The sequence below is a fragment of the Rattus norvegicus genome, chromosome 4 (genome assembly GCF_036323735.1).
Source record: "Rattus norvegicus strain BN/NHsdMcwi chromosome 4, GRCr8, whole genome shotgun sequence".
Classification (NCBI taxonomy): domain Eukaryota; kingdom Metazoa; phylum Chordata; class Mammalia; order Rodentia; family Muridae; genus Rattus; species Rattus norvegicus.
Genome location: NC_086022.1, coordinates 88,120,599 through 88,127,006, shown reverse-complemented (window position 1 = coordinate 88,127,006; position 6,408 = coordinate 88,120,599). Strand labels below are relative to the sequence as shown.

Below are 6,408 nucleotides of genomic sequence, written 5' to 3'. Positions count from 1 at the left end.
CCTCTGTCAAGTTGTTTTAACTTGTGTATACTTCTAAGACTAGTACATGCAAAATTATCACCAGGGAATGAAAAAAGATTTAAGATGAAGCTTAAACCATCTTAATTTGCTCTACTAAGGAATCAGCTCAACAGCTAAACACTTGAGGCCACAAAGGTAACATAACAGTAGGCTACATTACATCTTATAATAAACATTCTATCAACCTCTTGAGTCAAACCTACAGTATCACAGTGTCACATGTATAAATTTTATCTTACCCTTAGGTTTCATGTCACACAGATGTTTTAAAAATTAACAGAAATAAACAAATATCATGGAAAATATATTATTATAGGAATAAAGGTAAGCATCAAACACATAGCTCTGGTGAAGCTTAGTCTACTTTTTCCATGCGTGATATATCATCATCTCCTTTCAGCAGTGACATTTCTGCAATTACAGGAGCTCTGGTATCGTCCTCATCAATTCCTGGACCAAGCTTGATCATCCTATAGATCCTGTTAGCCTGGGTCTGGAGATCTTCCAGACTGAAGCCAGAAGACAGGAGTGCAGTTTCATATAGCAAGATGATCAGATCCTTTATGGACCTGTCATTCTTGTCAGCCTCTGCCTTTTGCCTTAAAGTTTCAATAATGAAGTGATCAGGGTTTATCTGCAGGTGTTTCTTTGCAACCACGTTGTTGAGTTGCCTCTGAGGGCATGAGTTTTCATGATTCTCACGATGTTTGCTGTCCAGCCAAGTGTGATTGTGTTGATACATAAGGAAGTCAACTTCGGTTCGACACAACCAACTTTTGAACCGTTTTCTTCAAAATGTCTTTCATAATTTTGCAGAGGTTCTCCAATTTTGTCTTTTTCTCTTTCCATTTCTTCTTTTCCTCTTCATCTTCTGGAAGATCCAGTCCTTCTTTGGAAACTGATTCCAAGATCTTGCCCTCAAATTCCTTCAGCTGTTGCACACAATACTCATCAATAGGCTCCATCATATAGATTACTTCTAATCCATGGTTTCAGAGATGTACCACAAAATCTGTGTTAGCAACCTGGTCCTTGGTCACACTGTGATTAAATAGATGTGCTTCTGGTTTTCCTTCATTCTGGTACAGTAGTCCTTCAGAGAGACCATCTCATTCCCAGAAACAGATGTGTAGTATGTTAAAAAAAAAACTCTGAAAGTTTCTTCCAATTTAGAGAATCTACATGATTTCCAAGCTTTATATTTTTTTTGATTTTTTTTATTAACTTGAGTATTTCTTATATACATTTCGAGTGTTATTCCCTTTCCCGGTATCCGGGCAAACATCCCCCTCCCCCCTCCCCTTCCTTATGGGTGTTCCCCTCCCAACCCTCCCCCCATTGCCGCCCTCCCCCCATAGACTAGTTCACTGGGGGTTCAGTCTTAGCAGGACCCAGGGCTTCCCCTTCCACTGGTGCTCTTACTAGGATATTCATTGCTACCTATGGGGTCAGAGTCCAGGGTCAGTCCATGTATAGTCTTTAGGTAGTGGCTTAGTCCCTGGAAGCTCTGGTTGCTTGGCATTGTTGTACTTTTGGGGTCTCGAGCCCCTTCAAGCTCTTCCAGTTCTTTCTCTGATTCCTTCAATAGGGGACCTATTCTCAGTTCAGTGGTTTGCTGCTGGCATTCGCCTCTATATTTGCTGTATTCTGGCTGTGTCTCTCAGGAGCGATCTACATCCGGCTCCTGTCGATCTGCACTTCTTTGCTTCATCCATCTTGTCTAATTGGGTGGCTGTATATGTATGGGCCACATGTGGGGCAGGATCTGAATGGGTGTTCCTTCAGTCTCTGTTTTAATCTTTGCCTCTCCCTTCCCTGCCAAGGGTATTCTTTTTCCTCATTTAAAGAAGGAGTGAAGCATTCACATTTTGATCATCCGTCTTGAGTTTCGTTTGTTCTAGGGATCTAGGGTAATTCAAGCATTTGGGCTAATAGCCACTTATCAATGAGTGCATACCATGTATGTCTTTCTGTGATTGGGTTAGCTCACTCAGGATGATATTTTCCAGTTCCAACCATTTGCCTACGAATTTCATAAACTCGTTGTTTTTGATAGCTGAGTAATATTCCATTGTGTAGATGTACCACATTTTCTGTATCCATTCCTCTGTTGAAGGGCATCTGGGTTCTTTCCATTTTCTGGCTATTATAAATAAGGCTGCGATGAACATAGTGGAGCACGTGTCTCTTTTATATGTTGAGGCATCTTTTGGGTATATGCCCAAGAGAGGTATAGCTGGATCCTCAGGCAGTTCAATGTCCAATTTTCTGAGGAACCTCCAGACTGATTTCCAGAATGGTTTTACCAGTCTGCAATCCCACCAACAATGGAGGAGTGTTCCTCTTTCTCCACATCCTCGCCAGCATCTGCTGTCACCTGAGTTTTTGATCTTAGCCAATCGCACTGGTGTGAGGTGAAATCTCAGGGTTGTTTTGATTTGCATTTCCCTTATGACTAAAGATGTTGAACATTTCTTTAGGTGTTTCTCAGCCATTCGGCATTCCTCAGCTGTGAATTCTTTGTTTAGCTCTGAACCCCATTTTTTAATAGGGTTATTTGTTTCCCTGCGGTCTAACTTCTTGAGTTCTTTGTATATTTTGGATATAAGCCCTCTATCTGTTGTAGGATTGGTAAAGATCTTTTCCCAATCTGTTGGTTGCCGTTTTGTCCTAACCACAGTGTCCTTTGCCTTACAGAAGCTTTGCAGTTTTATGAGATCCCATTTGTCGATGCTTGATCTTAGAGCATAAGCAATTGGTGTTTTGTTCAGGAAATTTTTTCCAGTGCCCATGTGTTCCAGATGCTTCCCTAGTTTTTCTTCTATTAGTTTGAGTGTGTCTGGTTTGATGTGGAGGTCCTTGATCCACTTGGACTTAAGCTTTGTACAGGGTGATAAGCATGGATCGATCTGCATTCTTCTACATGTTGACCTCCAGTTGAACCAGCACCATTTGCTGAAAATGCTATCTTTTTTCCATTGGATGGTTTTGGCTCCTTTGTCAAAAATCAAGTGACCATAGGTGTGTGGGTTCATTTCTGGGTCTTCAATTCTATTCCATTGGTCTATCTGTCTGTCTCTGTACCAATACCATGCAGTTTTTATCACTATTGCTCTGTAATACTGCTTGAGTTCAGGGATAGTGATTCCCCCTGAAGTCCTTTTATTGTTAAGGATATTGTTTGGATGTGAGGTTATGTTTGTGTGCTTTCATTCTCTTTGTTTTGTTGCCAAGACGATTAGTTTCTTGCTTCTTCTAGGGTATAGCTTGCCTCCTTATGTTGGGCTTTACCATTTATTATCCTTTGTAGTGCTGGATTTGTAGAAAGATATTGTGTAAATTTGGTTTTGTCATGGAATATCTTGGTTTCTCCATCAATGTTAATTGAGAGTTTTGCTGGATACAGTAACCTGGGCTGGCATTTGTGTTCTCTTAGGGTCTGTATGACATCAGTCCAGGATCTTCTGGCCTTCATAGTTTCTGGCGAGAAGTCTGGTGTGATTCTGATAGGTCTCCCTTTATATGTTACTTGACCTTTTTCCCTTACTGCTTTTAATATTCTTTCTTTATTTTGTGCGTTTGGTGTTTTGACAATTATGTGACGGGAGGTGTTTCTTTTCTGGTCCAATCTATTTGGAGTTCTGTAGGCTTCTTGTATGTCTATGGGTATCTCTTTTTTTAGGTTAGGGAAGTTTTCTTCTATGATTTTGTTGAAGATATTTACTGGTCCTTTGAGCTGGGAGTCTTCACTCTCTTCTATACCTATTATCCTTAGGTTTGATCTTCTCATTGAGTCCTGGATTTCCTGTATGTTTTGGACCAGTAGCTTTTTCCGCTTTACATTATCTTTGACAGTTGAGTCAATGATTTCTATGGAATCTTCTGCTCCTGAGATTCTCTCTTCCATCTCTTGTATTCTGTTGGTGAAGCTTGTATCTACAGCTCCTTGTCTCTTCTTTTGGTTTTCTATATCCAGGGTTGTTTCCATGTGTTCTTTCTTGATTGCTTCTATTTCCATTTTTAATTCCTTCAACTGTTTGATTGTGTTTTCCTGGAATTCTTTCAGGGATTTTTGCGATTCCTCTCTGTAGGCTTTTACTTGTTTATTAATGTTTTCCTGTGCTTCCCTAAGTGTGTTCATGTCTTTCTTGAAGTCCTCCAGCATCATGATCAAATATGATTTTGAAACTAGATCTTGCTTTTCTGGTGTGTTTGGATATTCCATGTTTGTTTTGGTGGGAGAATTGGGCTCCGATGATGGCATGTAGTCTTGGTTTCTGTTGCTTGGGTTCCTGCGCTTGCCTCTCGCCATCAGATTATCTCTAGTGTTACTTTGTTCTGCTATTTCTGACAGTGGCTAGACTGTCCTATAAGCCTGTGTGTCAGGAGTGCTGTAGACCTGTTTTCCTCTCTTTCAGTCAGTTATGGGGACAGAGTGTTCTGCTTTCGGGCGTGTAGTTTTTCCTCTCTACAGGTCTTCAGCTGTTCCTGTGGGCCTGTGTCTTGAGTTCACCAGGCAGCTTTCTTGCAGCAGAAAATTTGGTCTTACCTGTGGTCCCGAGGCTCAGGTCTGCTCGTGGGGTGCTGCCCAGGGGCTCTCTGCAGCGGCAGCAACCAGGGAGACCTGTGCCGCCCCTTCCCGGAGCTTCAGTGCACCAGGGTTCCAGATGGTCTTTGGCTTTTTCCTCTGGCGTCCGAGATGTGTGTGCAGGGAGCAGTCTCTTCTGGTTTCTCAGGCTTGTCTGCCTCTCTGAAGGTTTAGCTCTCCCTCCCACGGGATTTGGGTGCAGAGAACTGTTTATCCGGTCTGTTTCCTTCAGGGTCCAGCGGTGTCTCTGGCAGGGGTCCTGCCGCTCCCCCACGGGAGCCCAGAGGCCTTATACAGTTTCCTCTTGGGCCAGGGATGTGGGCAGGGGTGAGCAGTGTTGGTGGTCTTTTCCGCTCTGCAGCCTCAGGAGTGCCCACCTGACCAGGCGGTTGGGTCTCTCTCTCACCGGGTCTGGGAGCAGAGAGCTGCTGCGGGCCTGGATCCGCGGGTGTGGGACTTCCGGTAAACACAGAACGTGCCCGGTCCTAGAGAAATTCTGCTTCCGTGTGTCCCAAGCTCACCAGGCAGCTTTCTTGCAGCAGAAAATTTGGTCTTACCTGTGGTCCTGAGGCTCAGGTTCGCTCGTGGGGTGCTGCCCAGGGGCTCTCTGCAGCGGCAGCAACCAGGAAGACCTGTGTCGCCCCTTCCGGGAGCTTCAGTGCACCAGGGTTCCAGATGGTCTTTGGCTTTTTCCTCTGGCGTCCGAGATGTGTGTGCAGGGAGCAGTCTCTTCTGGTTTCCCAGGCTTGTCTGCCTCTCTGAAGGTTTAGCTCTCCCTCCCACGGGATTTGGGTGCAGAGAACTGTTTTCTGGTCTGTTTCTTTCAGGTTCTGGCGGTGTCTCAGGCAGGGGTCCTGCCGCTCCTGGGCCCTCCCCCACGGGAACCCAGAGGCCTTATACAGTTTCCTCTTGGGCCAGGGATGTGGGCAGGGGTGAGCAGTGTTGGTGGTCTCTTCCGCTCTGCAGCCTCAGGAGTGCCCACCTGACCAGGCGGTTGGGTCGCTTTATATTTTTTGAGAACTGTTCATAAAACTTTTTTTAGTTCTCTTTATCTTCGACCAGTTCAATAAATAGTTCTAAGCATTTCTTGATCAAATTCTTTCTGTTAACTTTCAGAATTTTGCTTTTTTGCAGCATTTCATATGAAATATTTAGAGGGAGATTCATATTTTGATAGATGAGTAATATTCCATTGTGTAGATGTACCACATTTTTTAATCCATTCCTCTGTTGAAGGGAATCTGGGTTCTTTCCAGCTTCTGGCTATTATAAAAAAAAGCTGCTATGAACATAGTGGAGCATGTGTCTATGTTGCATGTTGGAGCATAAAAGCAAGCATTTTTATTCATGTACATGGGCTACCTCCCCCAAATTTGGGTTTTACAAGGTCAGCATGCATGTGAGAAAGATAAGTCTTTTATAGCTCTTGGGTACAGGGCTTCCATGTGGGGGATTTGATGAGCAAAATAGGCAGTGTTAAAAGCAGAACATAAGTTTGACAGGTGACACGTACCTCAAACAAAGACATTATTGCAAGGACAGCATCACTTATAGGAGGTCATATAATCATCTGAAACAAAGATAGAGTTGCAAACTGGTTATAAACAACTTTTTGAAATATGATTACCATTCCTGGATCAGATAGTACAGAATAATTTGTAGTTAGGTTTACACATGGAGTATATAGCCCAGTCCTTAAAAAACAGATGTTTAATCCTAAACTGGAATGAACATAATTTGTCTTTACTATAAAATGACTTTAAATCTAAAATGGGGGAAGACTGGTTCTTTGTATTATT

General features: G+C 43.1%; 1 pseudogene; it reads right to left on the bottom strand.

Annotated features, from left to right (window-relative positions):
• Positions 1-376: 376 nt before the first annotated feature.
• On the bottom strand, positions 377-5,776 carry Hsp90aa1-ps1 (heat shock protein 90 alpha family class A member 1, pseudogene 1; annotated as a pseudogene).
• Positions 5,777-6,408: the final 632 nt, after the last annotated feature.